This window comes from Tachyglossus aculeatus, chromosome 3 (genome assembly GCF_015852505.1).
Source record: "Tachyglossus aculeatus isolate mTacAcu1 chromosome 3, mTacAcu1.pri, whole genome shotgun sequence".
NCBI lineage: Eukaryota > Metazoa > Chordata > Mammalia > Monotremata > Tachyglossidae > Tachyglossus > Tachyglossus aculeatus.
In genome coordinates this window covers 66,886,612-66,910,706 of record NC_052068.1, presented here as the reverse complement: position 1 = coordinate 66,910,706, position 24,095 = coordinate 66,886,612, and the positions used below count along the sequence as shown (strand labels likewise).

The 24,095-nt window shown below is 42.0% G+C and overlaps 1 protein-coding gene across 7 annotated transcripts in view; it reads right to left on the bottom strand.

The window, feature by feature from the left end:
* The window catches only part of CCSER2 (coiled-coil serine rich protein 2), a 239,519-nt gene that overhangs the window by 200,280 nt on the left and 15,144 nt on the right, over positions 1-24,095 (bottom strand). For 6 of the 7 annotated variants that reach the window (XM_038744236.1, XM_038744235.1, XM_038744238.1 and 3 more), the window contains exon 2: positions 16,604-16,662. The exons of the other annotated variant lie outside the window; for it this stretch is intronic. The gene's annotated coding sequence lies outside the window, so the exon portion shown is untranslated. The remainder of the gene's footprint in view (positions 1-16,603; positions 16,663-24,095) is intronic. 7 annotated transcript variants of the gene reach the window in all.

Here is a 24,095-nt window from a genome sequence, read left to right as displayed (position 1 = left end):
CACAGCTTGACTTGTACTTTGTACTGTGTACTTGTCAATAAGCAGCACGGCCTAATGGTTAGAGCAGGGGCCTGAGACTCAGAAGGACCTGGGTTCTAATCCACTTCTCTGCTATGTGACCCTGGGCAAGTCACTTCACTTCTCTGTGCCTCAGTTTCCTCATCTGTAAAACGGGGATTAAGACTGTGAGACCCATGTGGGACGCAGATTGTGTACAACCTGATTAGCTTATATCCACCTCAGCGCTTAGTACAATGCCTGGCACTTAGTAGCACGTAAATGCCATAAAAGAGCATCAACTAGGTCTATTTATGGAAAGTTTAAAGGAAAAATAAACTCAGTATGGGACAATCTCACAGATTATAAAGCCCAGTGAATATAGGAAACCAAGTAAAACTGGGTACTGGAGAGCATAGAGAAGCTAAAAGCACAGGGAAGTATAAAGAAAGACCTTTGTTTTTAGTTATTACAGTCCTCTAGACTGTAAGCGCCTTCATTCAATCATATTTGTCTCCCCCTTTTAGACTGTGAGCCCACTATTGGGTAGGGACCGTCTCTATATGTTGCCAACTTGTCCTTCCCAAGCGCTTAGTACAGTGCTCTGCACAGAGTAAGCGCTCAATAAATACGATTGATGATGATGATGATTTATTAAGTGCTTACAGTGTGCAGAGCACTATACTAAACCTTGGGAAAGTACAATACAACAATAAACAGTGACATTCCCTGCCCACAAAGAGCTTCCAGTCCAGAAGGGAGGAGATAGACACCAAAAAAAAAATTAGAGATATTCATTAATTCAATCGTATTTATTAAGTGCTTACTGCGTGCAGAGCACTGCACTAAGCACGTGGAAAGTACAATTCATCAATAAACACAAGATGATCCCTGCCCATACCGGGTTTACGGTCTAGAAGGCATACATAAATGCTGTGGGGGGGTTAATGGGGTGGGCAAGAGCAAAGAGTACATCAGGACAACGAAGAAGGGAGTGGGAGATGAAGAAAAGTGGGGCTTAGTCTGGGAAGTCCTCTTGGAGATGTGCCTTCAATGAAGCTTTGACAGTGGGGAGAGTAACTGTCCTTATGGGCAGGGACTGTGTCTAAAAACTCTGCTATATTTTACCCTCCCGAGTACTTAGTACAATGCTCTGCACCCAGTAAATGCTCAATAAATACAACTGATTGATTACAAGGGATTTTGTGAGCAAAAAAATATGAGAAAATACCCAAGTGGGTTTTGGATACATTCACGGACAGGAAGGCCATAATGGGCTATTAAAGAGAATACTGGAGAAGTAGAGAAAAATTACTAATGTTAGATTGACACATCCCTGAACATTAGGACTGAATTTAAGCTGGGCAACCACCTAATAATTCCTACAATTAAAGGCAGCAATCTAGTAATTCCTCCAATTACGTTTTGCTACCGCAGACCAAACGCTGGGCTGGAAAAACCACTGGTCTGACTCAGCCATTACACACTATATTCAGTACAGAGTGGCACACAGAATTTATTACCAATAAAGGGATGCAGAAAACAAGTTAATGAAATTTCCTGATGACATTAAGATGATTTGGTTGGCAAATATAAGCATTGTGGGGTGAGCAGTATCGTTAAAGTGACATTCCAACCTGAATAATCATGAGAAGGTATGCTGGCAGAGTGTCAATCTCACTCCATAATACTTAAATGTATGTTCTGCAAAATGAGTAAGTGAGTATCTTAATTCCTGGAAATGGCTGAGAATCAACAGCAATTAAAAGAAATAGAGTCCTTTGGCATATTACAGGAGGCAAGAAAACACTGTAGCATAGTTTAATTTGATTGTCTCACTTTAAAAAAAAAAAATATGAGCCCAAAACCACCAAAGCAAAATAATGGAGCTAAAAGAATGGCAGGAACTACCCATTAAGTAATCTTAGCAACTTCCACCTTTTGTGCTATTACACTCCTTCCACAGACTTTCCTCTTCCCTTCTCATACCACACCCTCAATGAGCTCAATGAACCTTAGATTTATAAATACAGTACTTTCTGAAATTAGCTACTCCCAGGCCCCTTTCAAATGGGTCTTCATACCTAAGTTTAGCCTCATCAATTACAATTAGCAGACCTAGCAAAATAGGTCCAATTTTTTTTTCAACAGGGTGCTTATGTGCAACCGAGCTCAAAGCTAATGCTCTGGCAAAAGTAAATTTTTAACAAAAATAAAATATACAAAAACTATATTAAAATATGATTGAAAGTACTCTACCACTATTTACATTTCAAAACTGAATTACAAACATAAACCACACATCTGGTCCCTTAGACATGCATAACTGCTTCCAAAACACTATCAAGTGTGAAAAATTACAAGTGAAGAGATCGTTTTGCTTTATTACTACTTTACTATCCACACAAAGCAAACAAATGGCACCACTATTTTCAAACAAAAGAGCATGAATGGCAGCTCTTTTTCAAAAAATACATATCTCAAAGTTCGCTGAAACGTAAAATTTTGACTTGATGGGGGAAATTAGTTTGAGCACACCTGTTGGATTATCCAGTAATTTCCCAATCAAATGCAATTCCATAGAAAATTATTAATAAAAGTGAATTAAAATATTACATCATATTATTATTGTTGTTGTTGTTATGGTATTTGTTAAGTGCTTACTTTGTGCCAGGCACTGTTCTAAATGCTGGGGTGTTGAAAAGCAAATCGGGCTGGACACAATCCCGGTCCCAAATGGGGCTCACAGTCTCAATCCCCATTTTACAGATGAGGTCACTGAGGCCCAGAGAAGTGAAGCGAAGTGACTGGCCCAAGGTCACACAGCAGACAAGTGGCAGAGTCTGGATTAGAACCCATGACCTTCTGATTCCCAGACCTGTTCTCTAGCACTATGCCATGCTGCTTTTCTACACAGAAAAGTACAGTCCTATAATAAGGGGGGGGCTGCATTTTTGAAGAACTTCACAGTAAGAAATTGTATATTACAATGCTCCCGCCCTGACCAGCCTGATAAGCATGTACACAATCAATATGTCCAATTCATCATATTCTATTTAGGCACGAGACGTTGGCAGAATATTCCCTTATTCTTCCATGATATGCTATTCCAAACATTTCATGAAAACATTCATTCATTCGTTCAATCGTATTTATTGAGCGCTTACTGTGTGCAGAGCACTGTATTAAGTGCTTGATAAGTACAAGTTGGCAACTTATAGAGATGGTCCCTACCCAACAATGGGCTCACAGTCTAGAAGGGGGAGACAGACAACAAGACAAAACATATTTAACAAAATAAAATAAATAGAATAGTAAATATACACACGTAAAATACACAGAGTGATAAATCTGTACAAACATATATACAGGTGCTGTGGGGAGGCGAAGGAGGTAGGTCGGGGGGATGGGGAGGGGGAGAGGAAGGAGGGGGCTCAATCTGGGAAGGCCTCCTGGAGGAGGTGAGCTCTCAGTAGGGCTTTGAAGGGAGGAAAAGAGCTAGTTTGGCGGATGTGCGGAAGGAGGGCATTCCAGGCCCGGGGGAGGACGTGGGCCGGGGGTCGACGGCGGGACAGGCGAGAACGAGGCCCAGTGAGGAGATTAGAGGCAGAGGAGCGGAGGGCGCGGGCTGGGCTGGAGAAGGAGAGAAGGGAGGTGAGGTAGGAGGGGGCGAGATGATGGACAGCCTTGAAGCTGAGGGTGAGGAGTTTTTGCCTGAAAACGTGCATTATAGGAGAACGGACTAATTTGTTCTTGGAAAAATACACTCCTTTGCAACTTCAATCTTTAACACCAATTACTGGATATGTTCAGAAGACCCCTAAACATGCTGGAAAAATTCCAAAGCTGTCTATAACAGCCTTCAGATTCAAACAGAAGGAGAGACATACCGTGAGCATTCTCTTACCAGCATGTCATACAAATACCAAGATGCTGATTACAAACTTCCCTGAATGCTTCCCTGAACTGAATGCACTCAGAAAGTTTGATTGGCCACTTGCAAAGCAAGTGCTGTATTCCTTATGAGATCACGGGAGAGGCCTAAGAACATAGAAAATGTTTTAAAGATGCTTTCAATCTATTTTTTTTACTTCAAAACAAAAACAGTCATTTGTGAGATCTTTGACTAAGTTCCACTTTTAGGTTGCAAGCTCCTTTTGGGCATGGGACTATGTCTACCAACTCTCTTGTCTTGTATTCTCCCAAACGCTTAGTACGCTGCTTTGAACAGTCAATACCACAGATTGACTGGTCAAGGATGAATCTACAAGGATCAATGTGACATAAGCCCACTGTTGGGTAGGGACCATCTCTATATGTTGCCAACTTGTACTTCCCAAGCGTTTAGTACAGTGCTCTGCACACAGTAAGCACAAAATAAATACGATTGAATGAATGAATGAATAAGGAATCCAGTTTTTACACTACTTAGTAACTGAATTCCTTATGTCCCACTGCTCCTTGTAGAGTGATCCTTGACTAACCAATCAATCTGTGGTAGATACTCTTACGGCAGTGTACTAAGCACTTTTTACAAGAAATGGGGTGCGTGATGGAAACAACTAACTGAAAACTGAACCATTTCATTCCAAGAAAATGATCTCAGAACAACTTATTAAAAGCTCATATGCTAAGAAAAATCACATCAATCAATCAATCGTATTTAGTCCCCTTTTAGACTGTGAGCCCACTGTTGAGTAGGGACTGTCTCTATGTGTTGCCAATTTGTACTTCCCAAGCGCTTAGTACAGTGCTCTGCACATAGTAAGCGCTCAATAAATACGATTGATGATGATGATGATGATTTATCGAGCGCTTACTGTGTGCAAAGCACTGTACTAAGCGCTTGGGAAGTACAAGTTGTCAACAAGTTGTCAACATGCCTTGAAGCCGAGGGTGAGGAGTTTCTGCCAGAGCTATCTGGAAGGACACGTTTACTAGTTTTTTCTTGACTACTTTTTGTAGAATTTTCATTGTGTTACTGTTTCAGGTTTTCTGAATATAAACTAGTATATAAAGACTATTACGGTTACTTATGCACCTATGCCACACACAGACCATCAATTTTTTTCATGGGGTCCTTACGGACAAGAGAAGTCCAGGCAGTTTTTCAACAAGAAGTAAAGTGTCAGTGACGTGAGTGAAGGGCAAACAACCTTGTCTTCGCCACTACAGTTTTAGGTGGACTAAAGAGAAAAAGGTACCTTGCTGTGGTCATGGATAGTCCCACCTCCAATTTTCAGATACGATGACCAAGATGGTAGCCACCAGAATGAAAGCAGAAATTGAAACAGTATGGCCAAGTGGGACGAGCACAGGCCTGACAGTCAGAATGACCGAGGCTCTAATCTCGGCTCCGCCACTTGCCTGTTGCGTGACCCTGGGCAACTCACTTCACTTCTCTGTGCCTCGGTCGTCTCACCTGTAAAACGGGGATTAAAAACGTACACCCCATGCGGGACGTGGACGGCGTCCAACCTGATTATCTTCTATCTACCCCAGTGCTTAATAAGCATTTAAATACCTGACACACAGGAAGCACTTAAATACCGTAAAAAAAAGAATCACCTGCTCCCGTCTCTGCTGCACGTTGGCTCTATCAGCTCCGACGAGTATATGACTTTAGAAAGGTATGAGACTCAGCGAATGGCTGAGCAATTAGGGTTGAGGGAGTCGCTGGGGTGTGAACAGGAAGCTTTTTCTGACTCCAATTCCCTAATCCCAAGCAAAGCCAGGCAATTTTCCTAGTAAATAATACAACGATGTCAACTTTAATTCCAGCAGAGCTCAACGGCAAACACCTCAATTATCTTTCTCCTTGGGTCACGCAGATTTGAAACGTACTCTTTTGTTTTGTACTATTTCAGAAAGACACAAGTAGCCTATCTCTGTGTACATGGTTCTCAAAGAGAATATCGAGTTCAATTCCCACTTATTTTAACCTGTCTGGAAATACAGCACTATGGGATTGTTTGAGGCAGAAGCGTTGTAAATAAACACTAATCACCATATTTTAACACCTTTGTCCCAATACACATTATTGTGGTGAATAATTTAACTGCTACTAGGAAAAAACAAAAGTCAACCCATTTATTCACTTGCTGTAAAGCAAAGAAATTCCCCGAAATGATTCCTGTGATTTCTATGCACGATCACAAGTCCAAAATGTAAGTCTTGAGATGTCAGCACTCTATCCTTTACTAGCTAAAATATTTGTTAAGTGCTCACTGTGTGCCAAGCACTGTTCTAAGCCCTGAGGTAGATACAAGTTAATCAGGTTGGACACAGTCCCTGTCCCACATAGGGCTCACACTCATATCCCTAATTTACACAAGAAGTAACTAAGGCCCAGAAAAGTGAAATGACTTGTCCAAGGTCACACAGCAGATGTGGCAGAGCCAGGATTAGACCCTAAATCGTTCTGATTCCCAGCCTGAGCTCTATCATCATCATCATCATCATCAATCGTATTTATTGAGCACTTACTATGTGCAGAGCACTGTATTAACCGCTTGGGAAGTACAAATTGGCAACATGTAGAGACAGTCCCTACCCAACAGTGGGCTCACAGTCTAAAAAGGGGGAGACAGAGAACAAAACCAAACATACTAACAAAATAAAATAAATAGAATAGATATGTACAAGTAAAATAAATAAATAGGGTAATAAATATGTACAAACATATTTCCACTATCCACTAATCTATGCTGCTTCTCTAATGCACAAATGCATTCAATAGTCATAAATGAACAAAATACACATAAGCACCTAAGTGCTGAGGTTAGGAATAAAATGCATTGCCCCACACTCTAACTTGACAGACATGCCTTATCAGAGGAACATTCCCTAACCACTAACAGCACTTTATCCAACACGCACCATGAAGAACTATCATATTTATCAAAATAAATCTTTTAATATAAAAAGCCTAAAGATCAGTACTTCAGTCAATGTTCTGTATTGAGCTCCTGCTGTGTGCAAGACACTGTACTAAGTGCTTGGGGAAAGTAAAATACAAAACAAGACAAAAACGATTACTTGTTACCAATTAACTGCTGATTTGCCAATAAAGGAAACTTTAATGTCCTACTCATTACAAGGCCCCATTTTACTCTATTGAATACTGAAGCTATTAAGCTAGGAAAATTGAAAATTGAGCCAAGAGTGAGCCGGGACAACTAAGGGCATGATAACAGAATCCTAAGCACTATTCCATTACCTTACCCTAAGGAAATTGGTTATTCTTAAATCCATGCTAATCGTTTGACAATAACCTGTCTCATTCACTCATTCATTCAATCGTATTTATTTTATTTATTCTATTTATTTTTTTATTATTTATTTTTATCTTATTTATAAAATTATGTATCTATTTTATTTATTCTATTTATTTTGTTAATGATGTGCATCTAGCTTTATTTTCATTTATTCTGGTGACTTGACACCTGTCCACATGTTTTGTTTTATTGTCTGTCTCGCCCTTCTAATAATAATAATAATGGCATTTATTAAGCGCTACGTGAAAAGCACTGTTCTAAGCGCTGGACTGTGAGCCCATTGTTGGGTAGGGACTGCCTCTATATGTTGCCAACTTGTACTTCCCAAGTGCTTAGTACAGCACTCTGCAAAGTAAGCGCTCAATAATTACGATTGAATGAATAATGTATTGAGCGTCTACTGTGTGCAAAGCATTGTACTAAACAGACAAATTCCTGCCCACAATGAGCTCAGTCTAGAGTCTCCTGAAAGGTTTGTAATTTCCAGGTGCATTCCTTCTCAATGTTTTAAATAAAGAAATTACATCTGCTCTTTTCCAGTTGAGAAGGAAATATAACATCTCAGGATTCATTTCATCATATTTACTGAGCTCTTACTGTGCAAAGCACTCTGAACACGTGCTTAATATCAAGGGATAGTACATAAGGCACACTTCTGGTCAATGCAGAAAAAGGAAAAATAAGCTGCATAATCTATTCAACACACTAAATATCAGAATATTAAATGGAACTCAAAACTTGCATTTTCTTGAGGAAAATATTTTCAAAGTACACCAACTGATCCCATATACTGTTAATAAAGGAGGCAAGCATAAACCTGAAAAATCTCAACTACAATACAGTAGAATTAGCAGACATGTTCCCAGCTCATAAGAAGCTTCCAGAAACTCTGGACATGAGTTTCCAGTCTGGAGAAAGATAAAGTTTACTAATTAGAGTGAGAGACTGCAACAAAGAAAGGTTACATTAAAGGTCCTATTGCTAATTTGTTTGACCTTGAAAAGACCAACAATCACTAGCTTTCATTTTCTTCTGTAAAATAAAGTTTGATACATATTGCTGTCCATCTTATTCAGGGAGTTCGCTAAGGATCAATTTGGCCATTTTTTCCTACAGTTCAAAAAATGACTCAATTAGCAATCGACATTGTAGTACAGGAAGTTTTCCTATTTTCAAAGAGCTCAAAATAAGATCACTTCTATATTTGAAATTAACATGTGTTAGGTACCAAGAATAGCTGTGGTTCCTGTTCAGGGCAAATAAAAAGATAGTTTAAAATGAAATATTGGTATATCACAGGAACTAACCTTTACTAAATATGAAAATGGTCCAAGCCATAATGTATTGGAATACAAATTAAAGTAAAACCATCAAAAAGGACTGGTTCATCATAGAAAGGGCTTAATACGATTCTTCTGTGTTGCATGCGTGCACTTGGATCTGCACTTTGTTCACCCCACCCTCAACCCCACAGCATTTACGTATATATAGACAAATTATATATCATATATTATTTAATATATTGTCTGCCTACCCCTCTAGGCTGTAAGCTCGTTGTGGGCAGGGAATGTGTCTGCCAACTCTTTTATACCGCACTCTCCCAAATGTTTAGCATAGTGCTCTGCACAAAGTGCTCAATAAATAGTATTGATGATGATGATGATCATCATCATCATCATCAATCGTATTTACTGCGCGCTTACTATGTGCAGAGCACTGTACTAAGCGCTTGGGAAGTACAAATTGGCAACATACAGAGACAGTCCCTACCCAACAGTGGGCTCACAGTCTAAAAGGGGGAGACAGAGAACAAAACCAAACATACTAACAAAATAAAATAAATACAATAGATATGCACAAATAAAATAAATAAATAAATAAATAGATGTTCTGTTATGCTCTTTGAGGTTGTACGATGCAAAGTCATCCTTTGGGGGTTAGAAGTGCAATTAGAAGCAACTTCTTCTGGTTCTCCTCCTACCCTCTCTGACTGCTCGCTGCGGGTAGGGAACATCTCCATCAACTCTGTCGTACTGTACTCTCTCAAGCGCTTAGTACAGAGTACTGAACACAGAGAGCACTCAGTAAATACCACCGATTGATTGATTGCCTGCTCCTTTTCAGTCTCTTTTATCCGCTCGTCCTCTGTCCCCCACTCCCTATCTGGGGGTACTCCATTCTATTCTCAATCTACACTAGCTCCCTTGGGGAACTCGCCCACTATCATCAACTATCAACGCTCCACGGCTGACTCCCAAATCTAACTCACTAGCCCTTACCTCTCTCCTTTTCTGCAATCTCGCACCTCCTCCAGGCTCCAAGACATCCCAATACGGATGTCCCACTACAGCTTTTAGGTCACCACGTCCAAAACTGAACTCCTCATCTTCCTTCTCTCTTCCTCCTAACTTTCCCATCGCATTTGAGGTCGTCATCTTCCCCATCTCTCAAGTCCACATCTTCGTCATTACCCTCCACAGCTCTGTTTCAACCACCACAACTTCATCATCGTCGGCATTTCTTGAGCCCTTTCTGTGTGCAGAACGCTACTAAGTAGCTTGGCTCAGTGGAAAGAGCACGGGCTTTGGAGTCAGAGGTCATGGATTCAAATCCTGGCTCCGCCAATTGTCAGCTGTGTGACTTTGGGCAAGTCACTTCACTTCTCTGTGCCTCAGTTACCTCATCTGTAAAATGGGGATGATGACTGTGAGCCCCACGTGGAATAACCTGATCACCTTGTATCCCCCCAGCACTTAGAACAGTGCTTTGCACAGAGTAAGTGCTTAATAGATGCCATCATTAATTAATTAATTAAGTACTCTATTCATTCACTCAGTAAATCCTATTGGTTTTCTTCACGATTTCCACCCCGTTACTCTCCAACCAAATGGCCACCACAATGGTCCAAGTGACTAACACATCCTAATTCGACTGCAGCAGCCGCCTCAAAGATCTCCCTGATTCCGGTGTCTTCCCTCTCCAGTCTACTCTTCACTCTGCTGCCCATATCATTCTTCAAAAACACCACTTTGGACACATCTCTGCATTCCTTAAAGTCTCCAATGGTTGCCCAGTCTTCTCCACATCGCACAAAAACTGTGACCACTTGCTTTAAGGCACTCAAACAGCTCTCTCCCCTCTACTTATCCTCACTCCTCCCCGACTAGAAGCCAGCTCACTTGTTTCACTCCTCCCAAATCAACCTACTCACTCTTCTGCATTCTCATCTTTCTCACCACCAATCTCTTCCTCATTCTCTTCTTTCTACTTGACACTCCCTCCATTTCCCCAACTATTACCACTTCAGCACGTCCACATAACCTAAGCACTTGGGTACTCATTCTCCCCACCCCATAGCACTTATGTACATATCTTTAAACACCTTTGCTTTCCTCCACCTATAATACAGTTTAGAGTCTGTCTCCCCAACTCCTCGAGTGCAGGGGTCATTATTACTAACTCTAGCTCTCCAAAGTGCTTAAGTACAGTGAGTACGCACTCATTCATTCAATCGTATTTATTGAGCACTTACTGTGTGCAGAGCACTGTACTAAGTGCTTGGGAAGTACAAGTTGGCAACATATAGAGACGGTCCCTACCCAACAATGATTGATAATACTTTTGCTCCAAGAAATCATGCAGAATTACTTCACATACCCTTAAAAACGGTGGCGAATTGGGTTCATTAATCTTGTGTTTGGGGTAGTGCTTTAAAGTTAATTGCCTCCTTGGATCATGTCCTATCACATTCATTCTTTCAATAGCTCTTATTGAGAACGAGCTTTCATTGAACACACTATGTGTGCAGAACACTGATACACCTATTACGTGCTCTGGAGAGCAAAATGCAAGTAAGACATGGTTCCTGTCCTTCAGGAGCTAGACCTACATTTTTACTTCCATGATCTAAAAGAATAGTGATTGTTTTTCCTCTCAGTACTTCAGTTTTTGACCCATTCAACCATATACTTATCTAAATCTTTCCTGAATTATTGATATTTTCTATCTGCAGTAAATAGATACACTAATTTTCAACTTGGCATCTGCTTACATAATTAAAGGCTGGTCAGTTTAACACTGACATCTAGGAAGGTACTTTAACAAATGATCAAATATTCAATTTGCAACTGCCTAAAGAACACAACATACTAAGAAGCAACTGACATGATTTTTTTAAAAGAGTAAATCGTGCCTACCAATTGAATTTCCTTCTATGGCCATATAATCAATCAATCAATCATATTTATTGAGCGCTTACTGTGTGCAGAGCACTGTACTAAGCGATTGGGAAGTACAAGTTGACAATAAGGATATTTGCAATCTTAATTTATGAAATGCTTTGGATTCTGTCCTCCATAATATCTTCATTGATTACTCTTACCAGATGAGTGCACAGCTGGTTGGTGGTAATATTCGAATAGCAGTCATTCAACAACTCAGCTTCCACTTGGTGGGGATGATTCAAATTATTTCCTTCACTTAACTTTATTTTTTAGTTTTCGAATGGTATTTGTTAAGCTCTTGGTATGTGCCAGGCACTGTTCTAAGCACTGGGATAGATACACAGTAGTCAGGTTGGACAGAGTCCATGTCCCACAAAGTGCTCAGAGTCTAAATCCCCATTTTACAGATGAGGTAACTGAAGCACAGAATGGCTAACTGACTTTCCCAAGGTCACCCAGCAGACAAGTGGCAGAGCCGGGATTAGAACCTGACTCCCAGGCGTGCTTTATAATAATTATGGTATTTGTTAGGCGCTTACTATGTGCCACACACTGTTCTAAGCACTTGGGTAGATATAAGGTAATCAGGTTGTCCCCTGTGGGGATCACAGTCTTAATCCCCATTTTACAGATGAGGGAACTACTAAACCACGCTGCTTCTTTAATACTTTATCAGCATCAAGAAGGTCACATCTCCTCCAAAAGGTCTTCTACTAAATCCTCTTTTCCTTGGTTCCCTCTCATTCATTCATTCGCTCCATCAATCATACTTATTGAGCACTTACTGTGTGCAGAGCACTGGACTAAGCGCTTGGGAAGTTTAAGTTGGCAACATATAGAGACAGTCCCTATCCAACAGCGGGCTCACAGTCTAGAAGGGGGAGACAGACAACAAAACAAAACACGTGGACAGGTGTCAAGTCGTCAGAACAAACAGAATTAAAGCTAATTCATTAACATCATTAACAAAATAAATAGAATAGCAAATATATACAAGTAAAATAGAGTAATAAATCTGTACAAATAAATACAGGTGCTGTGGGGAGGGGAAGAAGGTAGGGCAGGGGGATGGGGAGGAGGAGAGGAAAAAGGGGGCTCAGTCTGGGAAGGCCTCTTGGAGGAAGTGAGCTCTCAGTAGGGCTTTGAAAGGAGGAAGAGAGAGAGCTTGACAGATGTGTGGAGGGAGGACATTCCAGGCCACGGGGAGGATGTGGGCCGGGGGTCGACGGCGGGACAGACGAGAACGAGGTACGGTGAGGAGGTTAGCGGCTGAGGAGCGGAGGGTGCGGGCTGTTATCCATGTACTTGGATCTGTGCCCTTTGGGCACTTAGTATTTGCCCCACTTTCAGTCCCACAGCACCTGGGTACATAGCTCTACATTATAATTCATTCATTCAATCGTATTTATTGAGCGCTTACTGTGTGCACAGCACTGCACTAAGCGCTTGGGAAGTACAAGTTGGCAACACATAGAGATAGTCCCTACTCAACAGTGGGCTCACAGTCTAGAAATAATAATAATAATAATAATAATAATAATAATAATAATGGCATTTATTAAGCGCTTACTATGTGCAAAGCACTGTTCTAAGCGCTGGGGAGGTTACAAGGCCATCAGGTTGTCCCACCGGGGGCTCACAGTCTTCATCCCCATTTTTACAGATGAGGTAACTGAGGCCAGAGAAGTTAAGTGACTTGCCCAAAGTCACACAGCTGACAATTGGCAGAGCCGGGATTTGAACCCATGACCTCTGACTCCAAAGCCCGGGCTCTTTCCAATGAGCCATGCTGCTTCTCTGCATAGTGTACATATCTCTAAATTATTTATTTATGTTATTGTCTGTCTCTCCCTCTAGACTGCAAACACAGTGTGGACAGGGAATATGTCCACCAACTCTGTTGTACTGTACTCTCCCAAGTGCTCTGTCTACAGTAAGCATTCAATATTCATTCATTCAATCATATTTATTCAGTGCTTACTGTGTGCAGAGCACTTTACTAAGTGCTTGAAAAGTACAATTTGGCAACAGAGACAATCCCTACCCAACAACGGGCACAAAATCTAGAAGGGGGGAGACAGACAACAAAATAAAACAAGTAGACAGGCATCAATAGCATAGTTACAATAATGAATAATAAAAATAATAATTAATAGCATAGTAGCAATAATTGCCACTGATTGACGGTCCCTGTTTCCAAAGCCTGTACCCTTGACTCCTCCCTCTCCTTCTATCCCCTTATCTAATCTGTAGCTAAATCCCACCAACTTTTCCTTCACAACATTTCCCACATCCGCTCTTTCCGATCCATCCAAACAGCCCGTGAGCTGAAACTTTACACTTCCCTCCCCTCCCACTAAAATGGGACAGGAGACGCCAAAGTAAATTCCATATAGAATACTGTTAATAAAGTATATCAGATATGTACACAGTAATCACAACATCCCAAAATATTTAGGTGGTGGTGCAAATCTGCTAATGTGGAAGTTGTGGGATAAAAACTGGGGAGATTGGAAGTTAATGGGGAATCCGTGATTCCAGGAGAACTTTAAAGATGAAGAGACCTGTGGCCTGTCAGACATGAAGAGGGAGGGATTTCCAGGCGTTGGGACAGAGATGCTCAAGAAGTTGGTGGCAGGAAAAACAAGGAGGCACAGAGAGTAGGTTAACTTGGGAAAAATGAACAGTGGGAGCTGGGATGTGGTGGCAGAGGATTGGAAAAACAGTGGGGAAGAGAGCTGATGGAGTACTTTAAAATTAAAGGTCAGAAGTTTCTGTTTGATGGAACAGGCAACCACCAGAAGTTTTTGAGGAGCAGGGAGATGTTCAGAGTAGCAGCGTGGCTCAGTGGAAAGAACCCGGGTTTGGGAGTCAAAGGTCGTGGGTTCTAATCCTAGCTCTATCACTTGACAGCTGTGTGACTTTGGGCAAGCCACTTCACTTCTCTGTGCCTCAGTTCCCTCATCTGTAAAATGGGGATTAAGACTGTGAGCCTCACATGGGACAACCCAATTACCCTGTAACCCCCCCAGCGCTTAGAACAGTGCTCGGCACAAAGTAAGTGCTTAACAAATGCCATCATCATCATCATTATTATTATTATGTGTGTAGAAAATGGTTTAGAAAACTCATCTAGGCAGCAGATGGAGAAGGGACAGTTCGGGAAGTCAACTCACCTAGTGGATGGGGCAGAGAGGAAGAACAGAAAAAAAAAGAATATTACTGCTAAATGGGCATAAAAGCAACAAGTCTTACTTGTTGGCAATGAAAACTGACTGTCCAGACCAGGGGTTGGTAGACTCTCAAGGTGAAGACCCCACAAAGAGAGTCATTCTGGGAATGCTACCCAGGGACACAAGTCTCAAAGGCTCAAGTTTGATTCAGCACACTCGGAATATTATCATCATGATTATAATTGTTAAGCACTTATTTGTGTGTCAAGTACTGTTCTAAGTGCTGGGGCAGATACAAGTTAATCAAGTTGGACACTGTCCCTGTCCCATATGGAATGCGCAGTCTAAGTAGGAGGAAGAACAGGTATTTAATCCTGATCAATCAATTAATTAGGGGTATTTACTGAATGCAAAGCACCGTACTAAGCTTCTGGAGAACACAATACAACAGAAGTAGCAGACATGTTCCCTGCCCATAATGAGTCTAGAGGGGATGTTTTGCAGTTAAGGAAACAGTTGACAAGCAACGTGGCCTATTATTCATTCAAACGTATTTATTGAGCACTTACTGTGTGCAAAGTTCTGTACTAAGCGCTTGGGAAGTACAACTCGGCAACACATACAGCTTGTGCATATAGCTTTAATTCAATTTGTTCTGACGATTTTGACATCTGTCTCCATGTTCTGTTTTGTTGTCTGTCTCCCCCTTCTAGACCGTGAGCCCGTTTTTGGGTAGGGACCGTCTCTATATGTTGCTGACTTGTACTTCCCAAGCTCTTAATACAGTGCTCTGCACACAGTAAGTGCTCAATAAATATGACTGAATGAATGAATGAATATAGAGATGGTCCCTACCCAAAAACAGGCTCACAATCCAGAAGATACAGACTATAAGATACAGTCTATTAGATACAGCAGGGGCCTAGGATTCTGCCACTTGTCTGCTGTGTGATCTACGTGGGACGGGGACTGTGTAGCCCCAGACCCCAGTGGCTGGTGCTTAGTAAGCGTTTAACAAATGAAAGCTACAGAGAAGTTAAACGATTTGTCCGAGGTCACATAGAAAGCAAGTGGAAGAGCTAGGATTAGAACCCAGGTCTTCTGACTCAGGCCCATGCTCTTTCCACTAGGCCATATGGCTTTTCTAGGGACTCTCCAAGGATTCTAGCCATTGAAGGCTCCTATTCCTACTAGATTTTAAGCTTCTTGAGAACAGGGATTGTGTCTAACAATTCTCTCCCAAGTGCTTAGTTCAGTGCTCTGCACACAACAAACACTCAAAAGTACCACTGATTGATTGATTGATAGATGGCACTTCACCCTGGCACCACATACCTTGCTAAATATCAATATTATATATATATATATATATATTAAATGTAGCTCTACTACAGGAGCCTTTAATAACTAATAATAATAATAATAATAATGATGGCATTTATTAAGCGCTTACTACGCACAAAGCACTGTTCTGAGCGCTGGGGAGGTTACAAGGTGATCAGGTTGTCCCACGGGGGGCTCACAGTCTTCATCCCCATTTTACAGTTGAGGGAACTGAGGCCCAGAGAAGTGAAGTGACTTGCCCAAAGTCACATAGCTGACAATTGGCAGAGCCGGGATTTGAACCCATGACCTCTGACTCCAAAGCCCGGGCTCTTTCCACTGAGCCACGCTGCTTCTCTAGCAACTAGCAACTCATACAGCCACTACAAAGCCACTGATAGCTTTCTTTATTCATTTAGGTAATCATAAACCAAGTAGAAACGTCTCACCATTTTCTACAACCTATGTTACCTCCTAACAACACTACAGTCCACTTGTGACTTCAAATGGAAAAATTTACAAGACCTATAGACATAGCTTCAGAGTATTCTATTTTTCCTGATCAGAAGATATAGAAACAAGTTCATCTGAAATTCTTTTAAAAATATACCTCTTTCAAAGACCTTGTCCAGATTAAAATTTGCCCGGATATCACATGGAAAGAAGCTCCTGAAAAGCAAACAAAAAAGAAGAGAAAGATTGTATTCCCAATTAGATTAGCCTTGGTGATAATAATAATATTAATAATGATGGCATTTATTAAGAGCTTATAGACTGTGAGCCCACTGTTGGGTAGGGACTGTCTCTATGTGTTGCCAACTTGAACTTCCCAAGCGCTTAGTACAGTGCTCTGCACACAGTAAGTGCTCAATAAATACGATTGATGATGATGATGATGTGCAAAGCACTGTTCTAAGCGCTGGGGAGGTTACAAGGTGATCAGGTTGTCCCACGTGGGGCTCACTTGGTTTTTTTAATCCCATTTTACAGATGAGGTAACTGAGGCCCAGAGAAGTGAAGTGACTTGCCCAAAGTCACACAGCTGACAAGTGGCGGAGCCGGGACTTGAACCCATGACCTCTGACTCCAAAGCCCATGCTCTTTCCACTGAGCCACGCTGCTTCTCCTTGGTACCAAACTTAGTCTCAAATTCTCAACTAGACTATCTCTAAATTTAAAAACCATGCACCTTGGTTCTCTGTGATTAGTGACTGAGGCCATTTTGACTTCTCTCTCGGCTCAAGCCTGTGTAAATCACTACAGAAAGCACGGTATTATGGCTACTCTACTTTGGTACCATCTTACCTCCTTCCCTTCCCCACAGCACCTGTATATATGTATATATGTTTGTACATATTTATTACTCTATTTATTTATTTTACTTGTACATATCTATTCTATTTATTTTATTTCGTTAGTATGTTTGGTTTTGTTCTCTGTCTCCCCCTTCTAGACTGTGAGCCCACTGTTGGGTAGGGACTGTCTGTATATGTTGCCAACTTGTACCTCCCAAGCGCTTAGTACAGTGCTCTGCACACAGTAAGCGCTCAATAAATACGATTGATTGATTGATTGAGACTAACTGCAGTGAGCAGCATGATTAACCTTCATACTGCTTACAACATCTGTCTGTTTACCAGGAGATGTGCTCTAAGATGTTCTTTCAGGCTTCTCATTTCGCAAAAGAAACATGCACATAATTAATGTTTGCTTTTAGCCCGTTTCTGGAAGTTAGCCAAAACTGCATTGAATCTATTAAATTCTAGAAAGGAAACTACATTATGGTAGCCAAGCCGGAATTTGAATTGCCGGAAGATGGGCTCACTGGTATTTATTGAGCACTATGAGCAGAGCCCTGTACTACATGCTTGGGATGATACAAAACAACAGAATGCGATCGAGAGGGGGAGACAGGCATTAAAATCAATTATGGATATTACAATAATAATAATGGTATTTGTTAAGTGCTTACTGTGTGTGAAGCACTGTACTAAGTGCTGGGATGGATACGAACAAATCGGGATGGACACAGTTCCTGCCCCACATAAGGCTCACGGTCTCAATCCCCATTTCACAGATGAGGTAACTGAGGCACAGAGAAGTGAAGTGACTTGCCCAAGGTCACACAACACACAACAGGTGGAGCCAGGGTTACATAAGTCCCTTGGGGTTGTGGGTGGGATGAATATCAAGTGTTTACAGGGTACAAATCCATACGCAAGAGCAACACAGGAAGGAGAAGAATAATGGGAAACGAGGACTTAGGGAAGGCCTTTAGGAGGAGATGTAGTTTTAATAAGGCTCGGAAGCTTGGGAGAAAGGTGGTCTGTCGGATATCAATCAATCGTATTAATTAATCGTATTTATTGATATGAAAAGGGAGGGAGTTGAAGGCCAGAGAGGCCGTGGGCAAGGTGTCAGTGGCGAGATAGATAAGCTAGAGGTACAGTGAGTAGGTTGGCGCTAGAGGAGCGAAGCTCGTACTAGTCTCAGTAGATATTCTGAAACGAAAGAGTGTGATGTGTTTTACTCCATTTGGGAAGAGTCATGGTTTTGGGAAGTACATAAATGAACTCAGAAAATGTTAAAAGCTTCATATAAGCATTAGCTTCAGTTAGTATTCTATCAAATACCAGAACAGTGCTTTGCACATAGTAAGCACTTAAAAATACCATCATTATTATTATTATTTTCAAAAATTTAAAAATCACAATGCATATGAGTATCTCAGTGATCTAAATAACCGCAAGCATTCAATAAATATGAAAAATCGAACATAATTTCAAGTAAAATTTTATTTTCTTGCAAATAGTTGCAAATGCACTTAAAATCGGTGCGTCGTTATGCACAACAAAGTACATATTGAGTAAACTGCAGTCACCAAAGAGAATCTTATTGCTTTATTTCATATTCAATTAATTTCCCAAAATAAGAGACTACATAATCAATAAGCTTATGAAAGAGACCATTTAACTACAAGTAACGTTAAAGTTCGTGGAATCATAAAGCTGGAAGGGGCTTTGAGGGGTCACCTATCCAAACCTTCTGCCTTTTGGCCGATGAACACCTAAACTGTCCGGAGAGACTTCTGCCTAACCTTATTCCACAGAAACAATTCCAAAAAGGTATGAGTCAACATATTTAAGCAAAGTCATTGTTATTTATATGCTGTGCCCAGAACTTAAGTGATAGGGTCATTTAAAATCAATAATACGCTATAGTAGGAAATTCCACAGTATGAAGCCGCAATTCTGTCTTATTCAAATGTCAGCCACCGCCACGGAATGTTTGCCTCTTCTCATCAGATCCAACTCCTTTGCAAACTTTTAAATCATTAATCCTTATGGTATTCCTCAGAGACAGACAGCAAGTATTATCCCTTCGTTGGCAGCCAGGAAATTGAAGGCCCGAAGAATTAATGGTGGAAGATTTTCTTCCCAGTCTACTGACATCAGATCGGGCAGGGAACATGTCTACCAACTCTGCTAAAGAAGCAGGATGCTGCAGTGAATACAGCCCAGGCCCGGGAGTCAGAAGGTCATGGGTTCCAATCCTGGATTCCCCACTGGTCTTCTGGGTGACCCTGAACAAGTTACGTCACTTGTGTGCCTCAATTACCTCATCTTTAAAATGGGGATTGAGACCCTGAGTCCCCACACAGGGACTGTGTGCAACCCAATTTGCTTGTATCCACCCCAGCATTTAGTGTCTTGCCTGGAACATAGTAAGCGCTTAACAAATACCACAATTATTGTTATAGGATACTCCCTAGTGCTTACTACAGTGCTCTGCACACAGTAAGCACTCAATAAATTTGATTGACTGATCAGACCTAGAAAGGGCAAGGGCATATTGCCCAAAGTTAGTCGAATTATAATGATACAAGGATAAAATCCCGGCCTTGAGTCAGAATGGAGCACTCTAGACGATACCAAAAGGTAGCAACTAGAAAGTTCTGATTACTAGCTAAGGCTCCAAATAGTCTAATACACACAATAAAATTTAAATTGTTTGTGAACCAATGAAACGAACAGTGAAGTCAATCTCCTAGCACTGAAGCTAAGCTCACCTCAACACAGGACACCTAAAGAGAATAACATACCCAAACACCTCCTCTATGGAGAGCTGAAATTGGAAAACCCAAGGCAGGGAAAACAAAGGAAATGTTTTAAGGACAGACAAGGAGGCAAATGTGAACAGAGAGGCCCGGCACTGTAAACATCATTAATGATAGCTCAAGAGACACCTGCAAACATGTGTGTGAACAATGTGGCCATGACTGTGGGTCCTGCATTGGCCTTTTCAGGCACACATCAACTCAGAGATTCATTCATTCACTCATTCAATCGTATTTATTGAGCGCTTACTGTGTGCACAGATGAAGTTCACCATCAGTGGGGTCTTTTCGACTACATAGGATAACTATATTTGTGGGTTCTAATCCCAGCTCCGCCACTTGTCTGCTGTGTGACTCTGGGCCAGTCACTTCTCTGGGTCTCAGTTACCTCATCTGTAAAATGAGGATTGAGACTGTGAGCCCCATGTGGGACGGGGCTGTGTCCAATCTGATTTGCTTTTATACCCCCCAGCGCTTAGTACAGTGCCTGGCACATAGTAAGCGCTTAAATACCACAACTATATTAAATTTAAATATGGCAAACTTGCGAAATTTTGTTAAGCTTTTGAGCCACAAACGTCACTAGCCTTCCCAGACTTGACACAAACATTCAGCCACCCTGGCCACTGTCCCCTAGGCACTACCCTCTTCTTGCCTTCAACAAGCCACCCCCTATGCCAGCTCCAGACCTTCTAAGGCATCTTCATTCCCACCCACCAGTAAAATTTACTCCAATTCCTGAAAACAGTTCATATATTAATGGTATTTTTAAGTGCTTACTATGTGTCAGGCACTGGCCTGAGCACTGGGGTAGAAACAAGGTTAGTCACAACCCATGTCCAACATGGGGCTCACGGTTTTCACCCCCATTTTACAGGTGAGGTAACAGGCACAAAAAAGTTGAAAACTTGTCTTTCTCCCCTCTAGACTGTAAGCTCACGGTAGGCAGGGAATATGTCTGCTAATTCTGTTGCACTGTACTCTCCCAAATGCTTGATACAGTAGTCTGAACATAGTAAGCGCTCAGAAGGTACAATAGATTGATTAAGGTGATACAGCAGGCAAGTGGCAGAGTCAGGTCCTCTATTCCCAGGCCCCTGCTCTTTCCACTATGCCCTACTGCTCCTCTATCCCCGGCAGGCTACAAGAGTAAGGAGACGGGACTCGGCCCAGTGAGAATTTAATTCCAAGGTAACTCTACTGGACCAATCTTCTTCCTTTATTCCAGACACCCAGGATAGGGCTACTACACCCTAAGATGCTCACAGTAGGAGTAATAAGCCCTTTCCAATTTTCCAACCTCCCTCATTGACCTCTCCACTGCTCCTCTTTCTCTTCATCTCTCAGCGAGATCTCCAGAGTGCCATATTGGTTTGCTCTTTCTGAAAAGACCCCTGTCTCTCCCAAAACATCCTTAACAAGAAGTAGAAAGGCCCTGGCCCACTCTAAAATGGCCATCCTACCACAGGGGTGGCACTAACAACGCCTAACAAGGCTTTTGAGGTTGGTTCCTTTGTGATACAAACCCTGGTAGGTGTTCAAACTGCAACAGTTGGGCTCAAATACTTGACCCATTCAGCATGGCTCAAGCCATGGGGTCCCTGCTGGAGGATCCAGGAAGGCCAGAGGGGCAGCCTCTGTACATTGGACAGAACCAATCAATCAATCAATCGTATTTATTGAGCGCTTACTGTGTGCAGAGCACTGTACTAAGCGCTTGGGAAGTACAAGTTGGCAACATATAGAGCCGGTCCCTACCCAACAGTGGGCTCACAGTCTAAAAGGGGGAGATAGAGAACAAAACCAAACATACTAACAAAATAAAATAAACAGAATAGATATGTACAAGTAAAATAATTAGAGTAATAAATATCTACAAACATATATACATATACACAGGTGCTGTGGAGAAGGGAAGGAGGTAAGATGGGGGGATGGAGAGGGGGACGAGGGGGAGAGGGAGGAGGGGGCTTAGTATGGGAAGGCCTCCTGGAGGAGGTGAGCTCTCAGTAGGGCCTTGAAGGGAGGAAGAGAGCTAGCTTGGCGGATGGGCAGAGGGAGGGCATTCCAGGCCCGGGGGAGGATGTGGGCCGGGGGACGAAGGCGGGACAGGCGAGAACGAGGCACAGTGAGGAGATTAGCGGCAGAGAAGCACTTATATATAGGCTCCCCCTCATATCGGCACGCTTTCGCGTCGCGCAAAGAGCAGGAGAACGAACGGATCCCTCAGCTGAGCTGATCTGGCAAAAAAGTTGGGCATTTGGTGATAGACCCTCCTCGGTTCGGCCCAAGCTCCGAGTGAACCTGGAAACAGCCCCAGGCAGCCTTTCCTTAAGAAGTTCCGCAAATAATAATAATGATAATAATAATAATAATAATAATGGCATTTATTAATCGCTTACTATGTGCACAGCACTGTTCTAAGCACTGGGAATTTACAAGGTGATCAGGTTGTCCCATGTGGGGCTCACAGTCTTAATCCCCATTTTACAGATGAGGTAACTGAGGCCCAGAGAAGTTAAGTGACCCGCCCAAAGTCACACAGCTGACGAGTGGTGGAGCCCGAATTTGAACCCATGACCTTTGACTCCAAAGCCCGGGCTCTTTCCACTGAGCCACGCTGCTTCTCTAGAATCAGTCAATCGGTCAACTGTACATATTGAGTGCTTACTATGTGCAGAGCACTTTACTGAGCGCTTGGGAGAGTACAGTTTAACAGTTAGCAGATATTCCCTGCCCACAGTGAGCTTACAGTCTAGAGCTGACATCACCTCTAGTTCAGTGGGACACAACGGGTGCAGTCCACAGCCACTAATTAGGTGGGGGTGACTTTTTCAAGATTTGTCCATGGCATCAAAATACCTTAGTCTGTCTCTAGCCCCTAGCCACTTCCATAAAGGGGTCAATCCGAGAAAGAACAGCCCAAATCCTGTCTGGACAAGTTCAGTATGAGAAGCAGGGCAATCTACCGTCTAGTCTGCCTTTTTCCAACAATATGTGGCGCAATGGATAGCGCATTGGACTTCTAGTGTGGAGGAAGCCATTCAAAGGTTGTGGGTTTGAGTCCTGCCAGAGTCGTTGTTTATTCGCCTGTCTACTTGTTTTGTTCTGTTGCCTGTCTCCCCCTTCTAGACTGTGAGCCCGTTTTTGAGTAGGGACTGTCTCTATATGTTGACGATTTGTACTTCCCAAGCGCTTAGTACAGTGCTCTGCACACAGTAAGAGCTCAATAAATATGACTGAATGAATGAATGAATTTAACTGCACCAAGTGAAACAGGGCCACACACGTTTGACATCACAGGCAGCCCCTCCCAACAACTCCCCATTAGCCCACCCCCATTTAAATTCTTTACTTTTAAAAGAGATTTCTAAAAATGTAAATTCCTTCCATTCCCAATAAGATTAGTTGAAATCAATTCCTAAACCTTTAGAAGCCTTTCCCCCTAATCCAGGAGAGTATGTTTACTTTTGATTTACAAAATAGATTAACTCATTTTGTGAGTAGTCATGCCACAAAGAGTATTTAATATGCAATATTTGTAATGCAGAGAAAGGCTGACTGCGTTACCTGTTGAAAACTGGGATAAGTGAATACTCTCCCAAGCTTACCCTCCCTTTTCTCTCTCGGGGGGCCATAAGAATGGTAGAGAAAGAAAGTGTGGGGCTGAAGTCCACTAGCATTTTTTACAAATCTCTGGATTCCGCGGGGACTAAACCAAGCAATAATGGAGCATGCTACAACACCGCATACAAGCCTAAGAATTTAAAGTGAGCAAGAGCAGCTAAGTGTAAGCCAGGCTGAACAGCTTCCTGAAGCAGTTGCAATTTCAAAGTTTGTGCATTTTTCTAAGATTGTTCGGGATAGTTTACAAAAACTCTGGGGCTGTTCTGGATAAATCAGGATAGATGGGCAGCCCGGATTCCAATTAAGCTCCAGTGATCAATCTTTTACTCATTCTCCCCAGGCACACTGGTCACTAAAA